The sequence below is a fragment of the Simochromis diagramma genome, unplaced genomic scaffold (assembly GCF_900408965.1).
Source record: "Simochromis diagramma unplaced genomic scaffold, fSimDia1.1 OVJJ01000802.1, whole genome shotgun sequence".
NCBI lineage: Eukaryota > Metazoa > Chordata > Actinopteri > Cichliformes > Cichlidae > Simochromis > Simochromis diagramma.
In genome coordinates this window covers 3924668-3941411 of record NW_024387492.1, presented here as the reverse complement: position 1 = coordinate 3941411, position 16744 = coordinate 3924668, and positions in this window count along the sequence as shown.

Sequence of the window (16744 nt, the reverse complement as noted above, 5' to 3'; positions counted from 1 at the left end):
TCAGAAAAAAAACACAAAACAAAAACCTATCAGACATGGAAAGAAAAAGCGAATCAATAAAATGATCCTCCATGAATGACAATGAGTTTTAATTACATGCTGAAAAATTAGCATGTAAACGCAGCGTGGATGTTGACTTTGGCATTTTGATTCGGAGCTGATGTGCTTCCCAGTGCTGCAGTTTGTACTCTGCGTGACTTCTCGATTTCTGGTGAATTCTACTGATTGTAGAAGAGCTCATCCTCTATTCTCTGTACTTACAGATTTTAATGTTTAGTTTTGTTCAGTTTATTTATAGTTATTCTGTTTATATTAATCCCAAGTGTAATCCCCCAAAAAAGCTCCAGATAAAACATACCAAGGAGGAAGAAGACCATGAACTAGCTACACAAAGGGCCATCAGATTCAAGCTTCTCTCCTGAATTAGTCCTGGAAAACTAGACTAATAGAAACCAAAACCTAAACAGTAGTGCTGGTGAAAGCAACAGAGGGTTTAAGGTGGTGCTGATGGAAATAAGGTAGGAAGAGTAAAAGACCAAGACAGTTGCCAACCACCATGGTCCGCCTTTTCCAGGCGTCATTTGATATTCTTAGTGTCAATTGGTGCACCAAGCCTTAAGACACCAGTTGACACTAAGAATAAATCAGAGGGAGAGAGCAGGTTAATGAGGGCGACAATAAAAAACACAACACAACAAATGACTGAACCAACACCGTGAGGTGGCACGTAATAGATATATATAGTGAGCCACCTATACGCATGCATTTGTTAAAAATATACATTATAAATGTTGGTGTTTAAAACCCACAAAAGGAATCAGTGACATTTATTTTGAATAAATGTGAACTTGATAGCCCATAACTGTGATGTGTTTCTAAACGGACTGATAATTAAGAAATAGTCGAAAAACACGAAACATTGTTGAACTACACTGATACATACAAGCATTTCATGCAAGCTAAAAGTAAGAATAAATAGCTGAATGTGTTTTGTTGAATGCTTTGAACTTTTCAGTGTTTGCACAATGGACAAACACTAAAATACTGCACAGTAGATAGCTGAAACATCCAGCTTTTAGCATTTAATATGTGGCTCAACTTGACTAAACACTGACGCTAGCTAAACTGAACTGAATTGCAAAGTGGTGCACGTCATTTAAAAAAAATTATTGCAAAACATTCAAAATAATGTTGCTAAATAACATTCGATTGTAATAACTGTGGAGTATTAGTGGAGGTGCTGAAGTAGTGGTGCTGTAGATCAGCTGACAGCGCTCTAGGTGGGAAGCTGATGAAAAAGAGTGGAAATCACCGTTCTGTGATATATCCTTTTTTTTACATCTCTAGGTATGCAGTCAGTTTCAGAACATACTAGATAGCACGAGCAACAGACTGAAACAGTGCTCCCTTTGATCAAGACCAAGTGAGTCCTCATCTTTTGTCTTGCCACTGGCGGCGTTGGCATGGAAACACCACCAGAGTGGGGAACACTGTGGTCGATCAGCAAATGGGTCACATGGAGAGGAAAACAAGCACAACCCCACACACGTACACACAGAGACTCATAGATGTGCGGCAACCCCCTTTACATCAAGTGTAGTGTTACAAAGTAAAGAAACCCCTGACCTATTTCGCCACAACGCTCCTCTTTCTTTTGCACAACATGCTTATGTTGCAACATGCAATACAGTTAAAGTATAAACCGTGACACATATGGTTTTTTGGCCTTTTGCAGAGTGTTGGGTGAAAGTTTCCTTTATGTGGATGCCAGTTTGAAAAATGGAAAGGCCCATTGAAGACGAATGCAAAGAAACTAACTAACTAACTAACCAACTACCTGCCGGTGACGCTGGGTGAAGCAGGAAGAGGTTTTGGATTGCAGCGGCCTTTCTGCAGCTTTGTCCTGAGTGAGGAGATCCCTTCACGGTGATACTCACTACAGAGAAAAAAACAGAGAAGAGTAGAGGTGAAGGGGGATCATTGTTTGAAATTCATTCATATTTCTAGATGTCCTTCTGACCGATTCACAGCCCACGACAGTGTGTACTTGGCTTCATTTATGGCTCACAAACCAGTCGGAGATTTAGTGTTACTGTCTTGGTCCACAGCCACAACTTGGTGACCTTGTAAAAGTATCTGCAGGGCAACGTGATGCAATAAAAGATCATGTTTACTGCAGCAAAATCTGCAGAGGCCAAAAAAAGAAGTTTGCAACAGAAATAACGTCTACATCTGGCATCCTTTTGCAATTTGTAGCAAATAGTGACGCAAAGAGATGCAGTGCAAAGAATGTATATATATATATACATACATACACACACACACACACACACACACACACACACACACACACACACATATTTCAGTATGTCTGACTGGGCTTGCTCTCCTACGTGGTTCAGGGCTGGCATTCAGTTACATCATCCTTCAGAGAACGGAAGCTCAGATTACAGGAAAGGCAAACACAGGCCTCTGGGGTCTGTGAGTGTGTGTGTGTGTGTGTGTGTAGTCGCTATCCCTGTATGCTCTTCTTATATAACCAATCAGAATGCCCGACATGTTTCTCTTGATGGATGCGATTTCGTTTGGGTTCAGATTTCATCATTTAATTCGACACACAGTTTCGGGGCTGTTTGTATAGCTGAGATTTGGGTGATGTGTTTGTCTCCGAGCACTTTCATATGCATCTTGTTCACATATTCCCTCTCACTGAGGTAGAATACGCTACGTTATTTAACTGAAACACGATATCGCTTTCAAAACACATTTCGGTGATATTTATTCTGTAATAACTCCACATTTAATATAAATTCACAGAGGTTTTGCATTTTGGAGCCTGAAAAAATGATCAAAGCTGAAGAGGTCATTCGAGGTCCTTGAACTGGATTTCACAAGAAAAGGCTTTAACAGCAAAAACAGAGGCCTTACTTGCAGACAGCATATTTATCCTGCGTTTCTCCCTCAGTAGGTAGATAATATGGAGGGTTTTAAGTTGTTAATCACAAAAAACGGCTGCATAATTACCACAGACACATACAGTAGCTGTGAGCGTCATCATCATGCGGGTTGAGCATGTGGTAAAGCAGAAGTCAGGGCACAGTGTTGCACATGGTTCACCAAGCATCTCCTGTCTTATCTCTAGCAACAACGGGTGAGTTAAATTAGTGCTGTATAATTAACAAGACAAAATGGGCCTGCAGATGTTCCAGAGTCAATTGAACATCAATAACTCCAGCTGAGGCCAGTTGCTCTCCTTCATCCCTCTTTTCTGTCTCTTTCCAGGCAGTGGACTTGAGATGAATTTCACAGTCTCTTTGAAGGTGCTTTTCAGCCCTGTGGATGAATGGATACAGTGTTTCTGCATGCTGCTGCTGCTGCTACTGATGCTGCCATTTCTCTCTCAGCATCTCTGGAGCTGGAGGGCTGTCAGAGGCGTCTGCTGCTGCTCGCTGCTTCCTGCCACTCACAGCTTTCAGGCTCTGATCACAGCAATTTCAGCCGGCCCCATTGTTTATGTGCGCCGGAGTGCTGAAGCATGTAAGAGGAGTGCCATCCCAGCACCGTTCACATAACCTACCATAAGCAGACATGCACTGCTGGGCTTCTAAGCTCTCTCACTTTCAGTAATATAAATGTTTTGCCCCCTGATAACAACAGGATGTTGCTAGTGAAAATGTAGTGCAATCAGTTGTGCGTGACATTACAAAAATATGTTTTTCTTAACCCCAGCACTAAATTTATACCTTATTGTTTTTGGTGGTTTCATTTCTCTAGGTTTTAAAGCTTCGATCTTCCTGTCTTTGAGAGAGCGTTTTTATTGAGAATACTTTTAAAAGAAGAAATAGATCCACATAGATATACATATGAAGGTTTTAAAGAGAGCCTATTATTATTTGTAGCTTCATATTTTGATTTGTGGACTCTTTAACATAATCATTTATGCAAAAATGGACCAATTCTTATATAGCACTCAAAGCACTTTATGCAACTTGTATCATTAACCCAAGTGCTCTTTTCTGTGCTTTTTCTGCATAAGTGCTCCTTACATTTAACATTCACACCCATTTATACTCCAGTAGATGCATCCAGATACATGGGGTTAGTATCTTACCCAAGGATATTTGGCATGCAGACTGGAGGAGCCAGGGATCGAACCGTCAGCCTTCCAATTAGTAGGTGATGAGCTCTAGCCACCCCAGCTACATTACCAGCTACCGAGTGCGACGACTCAGCTGTCTGAAAAGGCAACGTATCACCAACTTCACAGCATAATTTACAAATTTTAACAGAATGAAAGATAACTGGATGGAACAGCATCCAGCAACACTTTAAAGATATAACATTCTATTTAGGGCCAATATGTTGCAGATCCACCAATGTCCTCCCTGCCCTTCTTTACATACTTTAGAGGCTTTTATTGTAGACATATGACACGTCAGACACTTCTTTTTTTTCTTTTTTCTTATTTTTTAAAGATAAGAAATTGAATACACAACGATTATATAATACATAATATATAAACACCCCCTCAGTCATCCTTTAAAATCCCCCTCCCCTGTTTGCTCCTGATAAAACCAGTTAAAAAAAACAACAATCATAAGTTCAGCAAACCAACAACTGCCTAAACTCAAAAGCCAAAAGTCTTTAACCCCAGTGCTCAATTCCTAATTCACTGTTACTGTGCTTGTATTAAGAACATTATCTTTAACTTGCTAGCTAGCTAGCAACATACAGTATTGAGAAGTGAATCCACCTTTTAGCAAAAATCACTTACATCAAAAGATCCTATTTATATTTGTAGCAACGGCACACCTGCTTAGATCAACAATATGTTATTTGATGTTATCCAGAACTAAACAGTTAAGATTTTCTAGGTTATATTAAACACGCAGGCCTCACAATAGAAACCATTTCATCTTTCATTGCTGAAAGGTTCTGATTATTGTTGCTTACTTCAGCTGCCCAGCTTTCTCTTACACAACGGGGTCAACCCTACTTGACTTGAGAGACCAGCGTTGCATAAATTTCTTTGGAGAGGTGTTCTGTTGCAGTCAAGGCAGGTGACACACTTGTCCAGGTCAGAGTTTCACTTTTTCTTCTCTAGAAACGTACGTCTGATTTTATGTGCAGGCCACGCTTTGGATCACTATCATGCTGGATTAAACCTGCGAAGCTTCTGGAGAACAGGAGCTCTTGTCTGACACTATTTTCATTGTGGTATCTATAGATGTTGTAAAACCAACACGTATTGCACTTATGCAACGCAAATGTTTTTCATAGATGCCTTCTACAGAGGTTGCTGTTATGCAATGTGCTTATCGCTGTCCGAGCTGTTACAAAAACGTTGATTTCCCTTGATAACACCTGTGCCAAGTTTGAAGCACTTGCCATTCTGTTTTTGCATAACTAGATTGTGCAAGTGCTGCACAGTGTGTGGTGTCATTTTACGAGGATGCCATTTTGTGGCTCTGATGATTGCTACTTTATCTCATTCTATGGCTCCTGATTACTGCTGCAACTGTGTTTTTGACTCATTTTTGCTTCCTGCATCATTATCCATCGTAATGAAATCTAACAGACAAGTTTTTAATACTTCAGGCTAACTTTTCCAATGCGGAGGCATGACTACACCACCACAGTGGATTTTTAAACCAGTCAATATGTTATTGAAGTGCAGTTTTTCTTTAATTTGGGAATTACAGGCTTTTCATAAATAGTCCAGAATTTTCAGAAACTTAAGCTGCCTTTACTGAAGCCACCTTCAGTTGCTGCTTATTTGTTGGTCTTGCTGTCTTCAGCTTTGTCTTTAGTCAATGAAAAGCTGCTCTGTTGGGTTTACTGATTTGGCCATTGAAGAATATCCCATTTCTTTGCCGTTAGAGACTCTTGGGTTCCTTTGCAGGGTGCTTTGGGCATTATCCATTTGCAGCATTTGGATGATTCTGAGCAGAGAGTATAGCCTTCTACACTTCACAATCCACCATGGTCATTAATAAACTCTAGAGACCTGGTTCCAGGGGCAGTCATACAGGCGCGTGCCATAAGATTGCCTGATACAGTTCATTTTCTCATTCTAGTACATTCTGGTTTTTATCTGTCCAAAGTTTTCTTTTTCAGGACTGTGCATGCTCTTTTAAATGTTTTCTGACCAAGTCTAATCTGCCCTTCCTGTTCTCTAGTGTAACCAGTGGTTTGAACCTTGCTGTAAAACACTATCTCCTTAAGCATGTTCTTGACTTGTCTAGACTTTGTAATTTTTTCTGAACCGAGGAAGAATTTCAATGTTTCTCAACTTTAATGTTCTTTTGTGGTCTTTCGGGGCTTTTGGTTCTGTAGGGATCACCTGTGCATTCAGATTGTTGATTGTCAATGCTCCTAAAGTTTGTAATACTTCTCAGATAAATTTATTTTACAGTATTATTTCAGTTTTCAGCCTAATAATGCCTGACAACCCTTTGGACTTCATATTAAAGGTTCCAGTGAACGGCCAATAACTCCAGTTATCTGCTTAACTTACCATGAAATAACAAGAGAACCTCTTCTGGCCATGATGTTGCTTGTCAGTTGATTATCCAATTACTTTTGAGCTTCTGAAAAAGAGCTCTATGTATAAAACATGCAAAGACAAAATTCTGAAAGTGTAATTGTCCAAAATCGTATGGGCCTGACTGTATGTTGACTCGATTCTGCCTAAACTAGGCCAGCAACCCACATGACTTTAGAGGCCTGGAGAAAGAAAAGACACACACTGTAGTTTGGGGGGGTTATAGCAAATGTTCAAAGTGCACTACAGTCTTTTAAAATATGACTAGAGCAGCAAGTTCTGTTAATTAATTCAAGTAATAGTGCAATTCTGCCCCCAGGCTTTATTAGCAGAGAATCCGATTGAGCGATGATTAATCTGTGCCGTGGTAAACCTGAAGTAAAAGGGCACAGCATACTGCAGACACTAATTTGTTCTTTAAGAAACAAGCTTACTGAAGTCTGAAGGCTAAATCACAGGAGGGCAGAGCTACTCCCCCTTAGAGGGTACAGAATGCAAGATAGTCTTTTGTTGTGAGTCTCCTTAATTCATTCTTTATTTTGCAATTCAGCAAGGTGACAATAACATGGCTCACATGTAAAACCAGCAGACCATATGCAAAACACTCACTGAGCTTAGTGGGACACAAAACTGATGAGATAGCGGTGATTGAGGAGATCGGTTTGATGTGTAGTGTTTGACACTGAAGCTTCTGATATCAATTTTGTGGCTCTTTTATAAATGCAGAGATTCTACAATTATTTGTGAGCCTGCCTTTGCAGATCTTTGTCAGTTCTTCTAAACTACCTGCTGTAACAATGTGAATCTTGGCATTGTTTCATTTTTTTCTCCCTCTTCAATTAGGCTTTGTTTCATTGTGTAAGCGAGGTAGCCGCGCGAGCCCCTCTCACAGACGAGGCTGATGGCCTTTTCTGTGCCACTCTGTCCTTTGATTTTCCACAAAACATCAAAAAGTATCAGGTTGGGAAAGCAGGGTGATGATAACAGAGTAGAGTAATGAGTGGGTGGCTGTGGGTTGACACAGCCGTAGAGACACAGTGAGATAAACTTTGACTTTTAGCTCTCCACTGAATAATCTGAAATAAGAGAAAGGCAGCCAGACGGAGGGAATGCAGGAGATAAAACGCCGCGTCTCTTTAGGAGTTCTGCGATGCGGCAAGTGAAAGCCCGTCCTCATTCCCAGGGAGTCAAACACTGACGTTTTTTGTCAAAGCTTCTGTCTCGGAGGTGAGCACCAGGTGTCCTTTGGCAAAGAAAAACTGAAATTAATCTCAATCTCTAATCATCACGTATAGGCACTATTAGAGCACATTGTAATGCACCTTGAGCCCACAGTTGAAATTTGGTTATCTTTTTTTGCGTATAGCTAATTTTTTTTTAGCAAGAAAGGAAAGGAACAGCATCGGTATCATTTATTTAGATCATCTAGACCTGTATGTGTCTATGTGCGTGTGTGTATCTGGCTACCATTCAATATCCATTAAGCTTTTACCTTTTGTTTACCTCTTTCTCCTAATGGAAATGTCACTGATTAGCTAAATGTTCAAATGCTAATAAGCTAGCTGCTAAAGTTGCCCATCATCTGTTCAGTTCTGGGACAGTGGCAATCTTTTTGTGAAGCAGTTTGCATCTATGGCTAGAAACTGAGTAGGCAGTCAACCAAAACAGAGCTGTTGCTGCTAAACCAGCACATTTAGCTAAAATACATTTAACGCCAGTGGAGCTAAATATTTTTAACTTGTGTTGAATCAAATGTTGTTTACAATCATTTCAGTTTCAAATCTTCTAAATTGTCTGTCAGTATGACTTGATAAAACACTTCCTGTTTGTGCTTATCTCATCTAACATCTCATCTTATCCCATTGTACCAAAGGACATTTAAAACAGTCGGTGTAGCTCACTATTTTTTTCTTTCTGACTACACAGATTGCAGCAACTACTTTAGTTTCTTTCTTTCTTTTTTTTAAATTTTACAATCACGCTTTCTGCACCAGTGGATAATTTCTCATTGTCAAATTATGTAAATCTACGGTATGTAAAGTGTACGCAAATCGCCCTGGAGTGTTGCACATGAGCTACCTGTCTCACCGTGTATTGTGTGAGCTAATGATTAAAATCAGAGGGAGTCAGTCGTGTGTAAACTTTGAGCTTTTCTCTTTCTCGGGTTTGCACTTGCAAGCAATCAGTGAGACAGAAACAAAGAGGCAGTGGCCCAATCAGCTGGGAGGTTATATTTTCTTTGAAAGGATGAGCAGGTTGTACACTACTGTCACTTGTTGGCTATTGGCCATCTTTTACTGCAATGCAGTATATCACCACTGCAACAGTGTAAAGGAATCAAACATTTAGTTGTCTCTCTGTGTGATAAATATTGGAAGCAGAGGTAATCAGACCAAATAAATTTAAAACTGTGTCACCCCAGTGCTTCAGAAGACATTCAAAGGGTGAATTATTCACAGAGGCATCCTGATTAAAAAGTGATTAATCAGTCCATCCAGCCTGGCCCAAATGGAAAAAAACACAATCTTCAAACACTGCAGAGGTATTAAGGTTGGTTGGAATATATGGCGACAATCTCATTATAGAGGCCAGCAGCATGTAATCTTTTTTTATTTTCACCCTCGTCTTTGTCTCCCTGTTTCACTTTCTTGCTCTCTTATTCTCGCTCCTTCAAATATGCAAAGACGGCATTTCCTCCCGTGCTGTAATTAGCAGAAAATATGCAAAGTAGATCAAAAGTTGGAATTTATTAAGCTTCATATTCACAACAAATTAGGTTCTCATTGAGGTGCCTCTTCCACCCTGAGCAACAATTTGTGGGTTTTCTCATATTTAATTACTGATCCTCAAAGCTGACCTTGAAAAAAAATGTTTTTACAACAATTGCTACATAAGTCAGGATTCTTGTTAAAGTCACATCATTCCTGCGAAAAACTTACAAAACCCGGGAAGGGCAGGATGGTTGGATCATGCTGCTGGTGATGTGTAAGTGACCTGTAACACCTGCAGCTCAGAATTTATTCTGTCATGGTGTCAGTTTCTGATGACTGCATCTGTTTATTCAACTAGCTTTGTCACACCCACACGCACACACGTTACCATAAATGTGTAGGTGTATATGGGCTTGCTGTATGCACGTGTGCTTCATGCATGGCTGAATCTCTTTGTGAGCACTCAATATGTCACCGTGAAAGCACAAATCATGGATCCCTGGGATAATTTGCTGTTGTCGAGCGTGGACCCTTAGGGCTCATCCATTCACTTTAACTCCTGAACTACATTACTAACAAGTCTGGGGAGATGATAAAATTCCTCTTGATAGTGGCCGGTTTTCATAAGCAGGCATGAATGAAAAGAAAAAGAAAAAAGGACCAGGCCACTTTCACCAAGAGAAAGCGAAGTATTAATACTGTCGTGGGCGTTTCTTTGCCATATTTATCTCAGCATGCCCCGGAGGATGACCCCTGCAAAATAGCATTATGGGCTGATGGCAGGAAACGCTGTGGTTATGATGATAATTACCACTGTGAAAAAGCTTAGTTGGGGGCGGAAATAAAAAGGAGGCGGATTTGTTAATTTTGCACCCAGTAACCACACTCCACACCCACTTGCGAGCCCACATCTTTTATAGATATGCACGCCCACTTGAGCTCATGCATACGGCCCCGGCCTTCACGGGACTGAATAAGAGAAGAAGAATCAGTCGAACCTCTCCTCTGAAGTAGCAGTGGTTCATTTTCCGCCTCTGCCCGTCTAGAGTTACAGGAATAAATCTGGTATGGCTTCCAAGAAAATAATCAATCGCCATTCAGCCTTTAAAGCCACCCTTAATTTAAAACTGCTGAACCCCCGTGATATCCTGCGACAGATGGAAGAAATATTCAATAATTACCGTGTCTATCTATTGTGTGTTAGTGTAGCTGTTAACTTAAAGACTCAGCATGAGTTTAACTTCATCTCACTGCTGTCAGGCTAAAACGCTCACACTCTGCAGACGAGCGCGAGGCCTCGCTTTGATCTTCAAAACATCCGTGTCCACGCTTTGTGTCACTGTGGCAGTAATTTGTTGCTGAATGTTGCACATGCAGCACGCGCTTGTGCGTTTTTCTCTGCAATCACCGAGTATTGTTGCTGTCTTATCAGTTGAAGGAAATCTGGTGTCTGAGTGCCGGTAGTGAAGTCAGCCCTCATCAGCAACAATCAAGGTGAGGTCCCTCTCCCCGGGCAAAGCTGAGCCACCAGCCACATGTTTCTCGCTCACCGCCTTGCCTTGCATCATGTTCTGAAGATAGCCACAACACGAGACAAGAGACGTAACATTGGAAAGACAGCAGGGGCTGCAGGGCTTGGGGGCTGAGGCAAACCCTGCAAAACTTTGCATCAGGACTTTTTCACAAGACAGGGTGTGTCCAAAATTGTCAAACTGTTCCAGAAAGAAAATTTAAATTAAGATGTAGGTGCGGGTGATGTGCCAAAGTTTTGATTTCCACTGTAGCTATTATGTAGTCTTTCCCAGTGGCCTACAAAATGATTGATTTCCACTGTTTTGCTGGCAGGAGTCAAGCAGTTGTATCATGGCCCTGTCTGCCGTGAGTTGGTGTCCAGCTAAGACGAATGGAAATGCTCTGGTGCTCCTCCATCAGGAGACAGGCTTTCCAGTGGCCCTGTCCATTAATGCATTATAAATGAGCCCACTCACATCTTCCGAGAGACATGTGAAGCACGTGAGACACCGCAGAACGGTGTTTCCTGTCTTCCAGTAAGGAGCAGCCGATATCACGTGGGCTGGCCAGCAGGAAACCACGTGACGCAGCAGTCCAGACCACCAGACCAAAGAATTACTGCAGACATCAAAGGAGAAGCTCCACTCTACAGTTAAAGCCTCAAACACGTATTTTGAAATTGGTCCATGTTTCTTATTTTGACTGAGGTATGAAAAACAATCGCTCATCGGAAGTCTTATATGTTATTACATGCTTAAAATATCCATGAGTATGAAAACAAAAGAGCCTGCATGAAATTTTCATTGTGTTTCTGACTTCTGAAAGATGTCACATGATTGGGTGTCATGCATCTTTTCTGCGTTTTTGAGTTGCGCACACAGTGACTAGCCTTATTTGGCTCCTAGAACCATATCAAAGCCTTGATTCGGGAATACTTTCTCCAGGTATCAAGCAGAAAGGAAAATCCTGTCCTTTTCATCTGCTGCAAAGTTACACTGATAACACGTTTGATGTCTGATCCAAGAACTCTCAACTAAAGCACTGCTGCACTTTGAAGTTGCTTGTTGTGCAGCCACAGCTGAGAATTCATTTAATGTTCTGATAGCTGCAGCGTGTCACATGATGGGACTAAGCATGAAAGCTGAATCTGATCCGTCAGGGTGGGAATAAAGATTTAAAGCTCCGGGTTTGCACTTTGAATCAACCGTATATAGTTTCGATGCTTTGTGCTGCCCCGCGCTCATGCAAGCTGCAGTCTCTTGCATACATTCGGCACATTGGGAGCAACCGGCAACAAAAAACAGCCTGAAAATTTGTTGTCAAGCAGCCCTGATTCTGATTGTGCAACATATTTAAAAAAGGATCATGAATCATTAATTTAAAAAAATAATACTTACTTAAATTAACTTAAATTAATTATGATTCATCCCATAAATCATGACACACTGCTCTATCTCACACCAGATTTGACTGCAAGCCTGACACGGGCAGTTATACAGGAGTTTTAATGCAGCGTGCTTTTTCTGTTTGTTGCGAGTCACTAGTAAAAACAAACTTGATCATATGCCTAGCCTCATTATATGAGCATGACTATTGATTCATCACTCTCTTAATAATTTTTGAATGAAACAAATGGCAGTAAATCCTAGTATGAGACTTACATGTCATAATAGTGGCAAAAGGAGCCAAATGCAGGCAGACGGAATTAATGAAAACCAGCCGTTACTCGCCGATAGAAAACAAGAAACACAAACTACAAAAGTGAAAAAGAAAATTCTGAAAACGGGAGAACAAGAAGCACGAGGTGAAAGGCAAAAGCAAATATTTTTACACAGAGGGCTCATTACACACAGATATTTTTGCATGAACCTCTCTGAATATTTGTTTGAGTCTGACTGCTTAACCCTTGGCAAAAACTCTGCAGCCTGGCTTCATCATTTGGCCCGCAAGGCTAACATAAACATATTTTTCTTGTCAGTCGGTTAATTAAAACAGTTCACAGCACCTAGCATCGTGTAAGTGTGACACAACACCTCCTCCTTTGATGTCCTTGCCTCTTTTCCGCTATCCTCATCATCTCGTCTCCTCATCACCTGCAGAGTGCCTCCAGAGGTTAGCTGATGGAGTTTCATTGCTAGATTACCAATAGATGCTTTCACTTCAATTTGAAACCTGCTTTTAGCGGTTGCACCATATGTGTCAGTGCAGCTATATCGTGTATAGGCTACATAACCCAGAGTTAGAAGCAATAAAAAGCACTCTCCCGCTCACCGATGAGTCAAATTCCCAAACTTTCCCAAACAGAGTTTGCATCTAACAGTGAAGAAAGGCAGACTGACACTTTAGCTGTTAAAGAACTAGAGCATGCACGCTGGTTATATGAACAGCAGCAGTCATGCTATTCACACCGCAAACACATATAAACACACACCTGCACACACACGCAAAACTGCAACAGGAGAGCGGGAGCCACAATGGAAACTCTGAGTCATGAGCGTCCTTTGCCATTCTGAACTTAAATCATTGTGGCATTGAGTCATTGCAGGGTTTCCTGTGTATTCATTTGTATGTCTGAAAGTTTGAGCGTGGACAAGCACGAGCTCAGCCTCTAGTTGAGGTCTGTGCATCTAAAAGACGTGCTCGCTTTTGTTTTCCACACCTGTTCGCTCTCATTGTAGTTACAGTTTTGTTTTCTTTTTGCTTTGTATAAAATGTGGCGTGCAATATGATGCATTCAGGAGGAAACCCCTTTTATGAGCAGTGAACGTGAACATACTGTATCCTGTGCTGCTGAGAAGAGAAGAAAAGAGAACCTGTACTTTAAGTGTAGACTTCAGCCCAAACACGTGTCTGGTGGGCAGCTTGTCTTACAGATCAAGGGTGTAGGCAGGCAAAGATGCTGCAAATAGCAACATAGAGGGGGATTTTTATTTTTCTCTTATTACCCGTCTTACACATCCTTCTTGCTCTCGCCTTACACGTGTAAAACCATGCGTGCCAGCATCCTACACTAACTCTTAGATTTTCTTAGCAACACAACTCATTCCCAGGGCTCCGATGTGTTGTGAGAGTACATAATTGGGTTGACATGTCAACACAGCTCTGGTCAATCACACATTTTCCACTGAGATAATGACAGCTTTTAACATTCCTGTTGCACCAACAAGATTGTGCGAATGCATGCAAGCACTCAGATGCACATATGTGCACATATTATGAGTTAAGGGAGGATGCAGGAAGCGTATGACCTGTAGGAACAGTGAGATGCGCGTGTGGTTGCAGTGGCTCGATAAGCAAAATGCCTGTATGAATATGAATGCGCTGCACATTGTGCTGAGCGTAATTCGTGATCTGCTTCTGTCTGATGCTATCATCCAGCACTTGGCAGCCAGCTAGCAGTCATGGTAACATGCTTGCCACAGAATTTAAAGATAGCATTTATAGACGAGTCACCACCCAGAAATATTGCAGTTTATGGAGATGCGAAAAGAGCTGCCGGATTCTGCTGAAGGAACGGAAAATCTGGACCAAACTGTGTCCTGGAGTTCAAGTTGTGGCCATTCTCAGTCATTTGCAGCAATCATAGGAATTATATGGACGCCAAACATCCGTCTGTGGCCACTGGGAATTTTTTTTTTGGCACCACAATTGCCAGTTGTTGATCAGAAGTCAGTCTAAGCCGGGGCCTGAATTGATTCGAAAAATCTGTAGGAGTGATTATGAGACAGGAAGGTGGGAGGCTTTGAAACTGAAACCAGCCCAAATGGAATCAGATGCATGTTCAGCCAACCGCCGTCGGCCTACTGCTGGCTGCCTAAAAGCTTCTGACCTTTGACAATTAGAAGGATATGGAAATTGTTGCTTAACAGGTTCTAAACACACACTATTGCCTGCACGAGCAAACAGATGAATACACACACAGGTTCTTGACTCCAGTGACTAGGCAAACACTCAAGAAATTATCGGTAAAACAACATGGTAGAGTGTATTGCAACACCAAGTCTCCAGTGCAGCAGCGAGGTGGAAATGTAGCTTATCGTGTGTTTTCTAACAGACATGATTCACCACAGAGAGCAGGTAGTAACTGAACATTTTAACTTGCCTCCACTTCAGTAAGGCAGACCAGGAGGAATGAAGCGGCTGGCTGCCTCGGATGACTCATCCCCATTGATGAGCTTAACAGCCATCAATTCCACTCTAGGGAGCAGGGCCCAGCACTCTCCCCCACCCGCTGCACTTCTGCCTGGGGTGGGCTTCCTCTACTCTCCCACTCTCTCCCAACAGAAGGCCTGGAGCTTAAATTAGAGCTCTGGCAGTGGGCCATGCAAGAGTGGAGCTGTGAGCAGGCAGCGACCATTCATTCCTCTGGAAGCTTTAGTCAGATTCATTGTAACACTGAGACAGGGCTGGGGGCCGACTTAGAATGGGCCTGTTAGATTTTCCACAATGGAGCGGAATTACTTTTCATCTGCAAAGAGGTTTCATTACAGTTTGAGAAAAAACTGCTGTCAAAGTGCAACTCAGCACAAATTACACATTAACTGGTGGTTTGTCCCGTGAAGTCTGTTGCCTTTTCTACTGATTTTAATGCTTAAACTTAGTCATCCATAATGACTCACTTTGTTTGAACAATCTTAGAAAATTTTGAAATTTTGGAGAAATAAAAGGGGAGAAACAAATACATGTGTATATGCATCTACTGTATGCTGTACATAGAGAAAGAAAAAGCTAATTTTTACTGCAATTAAGGACGTAAGACACATGCAAACTTCATCGTTCCTGATTTAAATTTGGCCGGGGATCTTTTTACATGTCAAACATTAACTCACCATATTTGCTCCCTGCTTTCAACAATTATCTAAAGGGCCAAAAACGTCTTGGCCAGTTCTGATTATCAAAGCGTGACCTGCCAATCCCAGTTTTCACTGATTCAGATTTCCCATCTGAGAACTATATTTGACAGCATAAACAAATTGTTCAGCTGCTCTTCAATGCAAAATATTATTCTCACGATAAAAGAAATCATTAAGTTTCGGGATCTTCTCTCGCATAAGCATCTGAAAGTAAAGCGTTCTGGTATTAGAAAGAGATACAAATAAATGAAAGCAGGTGTAACAAATTTTTATAACAAAACAAATGACAGGTACTCACATCGTTTTCCAATATGTTTCTAACTTACTTAGATAACAGACCATCAAACCTTTTCTTGATTTCAATCGTCTCTATAATTTTCATGGTAGCTTTGATCCTTTGCTCATACCGAGGCTGCTGACCTCTATTATCTGTGCTCTGAATAGCTTTAGCCACTTTTACTTTGTTAGTTTCTTTAAAATGCCCACGCTGGGAATAATAATATGATTGGGTTTGTTGTTGGAAACATGTTTGTTACATTGTATTCCAGCAGTTAACTTTGGCAAATTTTGCATTGTTACTCACAGCGAGGAGCTCTCAACGCTAAGAATATGTTAGCATGTTAGCATGCTAGCATATGGCTGTGAGAGTGTGCTCGACTGGTCACCCGTGCTGCATTTTGTGCATGCACCAGCTGATAATCGGACATATGATAGCCTGGTCGGCCAATTCTGGAGTGAATTCCACTGATTTAAGGTCAAGTGCACATATTCATATCTCCTACATTTGATTAATTATAATTCATTATCTCAAAACCAAGCTGGGTTTTCACAATGCAGTAGCCTTGACCAATATTCACGAGTAAATGGCAGTGGATACAGTTTTGGTATCTTGGCAAGACTTTTTAGAAAGACTTATTTCACCGACGTATGCAATCTGCTGTCCTATAATATTTGATATTTTCCAGTGCCTTTGTTTTCTGGGCCTCCAAAGTGTGATGTTATCACAATTTGAGGAGATTGCTTTTTGGTTCGGTCTGTCATTTCTTTGGCAGTTATTACATCTGAAGTCGGAGAGGTCACCTCGGCATATTGCACAGGTTGCTGAAAGCCATCTGTTAGGTTTC